The sequence below is a fragment of the Cynara cardunculus genome (assembly GCF_001531365.2).
Source record: "Cynara cardunculus var. scolymus isolate 2C chromosome LG 9, CcrdV1, whole genome shotgun sequence".
Classification (NCBI taxonomy): domain Eukaryota; kingdom Viridiplantae; phylum Streptophyta; class Magnoliopsida; order Asterales; family Asteraceae; genus Cynara; species Cynara cardunculus.
The window spans coordinates 10,925,236-10,927,139 of NC_037536.1; positions in this window are offsets into that span (position 1 = coordinate 10,925,236).

The following is a 1,904-nucleotide window of genomic DNA, read 5'->3' on the forward strand; positions in this document are numbered from 1 at the left end:
TATATATATATATATATATATATATATATATATATATATATAAACCAATTTCGACCAATAGGAAAATTCTATTTTTTTAAATTAAATTTAATCAATAAAGGTGCGTTTGGTTTGCGGGATTCGAATGGAATTGGGGGGATTTGGATTTGAAATCCATTCCTATCCAGTGTTTGGTTTGCTGGATTGTGAGAAATTGAAATCCGTCGCTTCCTTTGAAATCCCATGAACAATGGATTTAAGAATCCTTCCCATATACATGGGATTTTAGAATCCATTCCTTTTTGCCCTAACCTACCCGTCTCCATCTTCTCCTCCATCGCATCGCTCACCTCCGTCGCTCTCTCCCGGTCGTCTCCGTCGCCGTTGCTTCCCCCCCCGGTCGTCTCCGTCGCAGTCGCTTCCCCCCGAGGTCGTCTCCGTCGCCGTCGCTTCCCCCCGAGGTCGTCTCCGTCGCCGTCGCATCCCCCCGAGGTCGTCTCCGTCGCCGTCGCATCCCCCCGAGGTCGTCGCCGTCGCATCCCCCTGAGGTCGTCTCCGTCGCCGTCGCATCCCCCCGAGGTCGTCGCCGTCGCATCGCCCCGAGGTCGTCGCCGTCGCTTTCCCTCGAGGTCGTCTCCATCGCCGTCGCTTTCTCCCACCGTCGTCTCCGTCGCCGTCGCTGACCATCTCCTCCAGCCTCCATTTTCATCCCCCATTCGCATCCTCCAGGTAATTTCTACTTAACAATACAATTAATGCTCCGATTTGTACTTCGATTTCTGCATATTATACTTCAATTTCTGCATATTTTGTGACGATTTGTACTTCATATGTTGTTCTGATTAATGCTGTTCCGATTAATGTTCCGATTTGTACTTCATATGCTGTTAAAAAAAATCCAAATCCTGCAAACCAAACACAGGAATGGATTTTAAATCCAATCCAATCCAAATCCCATGGAATCCAAATCCCTCCTGGGAATCCAAATCCCTCAGAAACATTCCCGCAAACCAAACGCACCCTAAGGGTATTTCGGTCATTTTCCATATTTTTTTGGATAAATAAGGAAGTTATTAATAAATATTAAATAAGGAAATTTAATAATAGAAATTATATAAATGGTAACATGTAAAAAATTTATCATATTATAATATTAAAAACTTGATTTTTATTTTTTGTTATTCAATGAATCTGGAAACGTGGTATGAAGATTCTAGCTTCTTATGGAATGAAATCTTGATTTGAGGTTGGAGGAAAAAAATCACATGCTCATGAAACTGTTTCAATGTGAAAATGTTTCATTGTAAAATGGTTTATTTGCTTCTTCTAAGCATATTGTACATGTTAATGAAATAGGTTCGTGATGGTGAAAGATGTTGATGCTCTAATTGATTCATGATTCATGATCTAGTTTCATGGTGATCCATGTTGCTTTGTGATTGAAGTTGATCCGTTTAGTTGCTAGGATGAAAATGAAACAGGTGCATAATGTATTTTGTTCTTTATAAAATAAATGCATGATGAAACGGGTGCATATTATATTTTGTTCTTTATGAAATTAATGTTCATGAAAATGTTTCAATGTGAAAATGTTTCATTATAAAATGTTTATTTACTTCTTCTAGGCATATTGTACATGTTAATGAAATAGGTTCATGATGGTGAAACATGTTCATGAACTAATTGATTCATGAACTAGTTACCAAATGTTAACTTTTGTTTACCAATTTTGCCCTTAGTATTGAAATAAAATAAATTTTTAATATTTTTTATTTTTTAATTTCCTAAAATAAATTAAACTAATCTTAGCCATTGATCAAGAAAATGGATTGATAAGATTGGTTTACACGGTTTACACAAATGGGGCAAGTTTTTATTTGAACGCTCCTCTCTCTCTCTCTCTCTCTCTATATATATATATATAT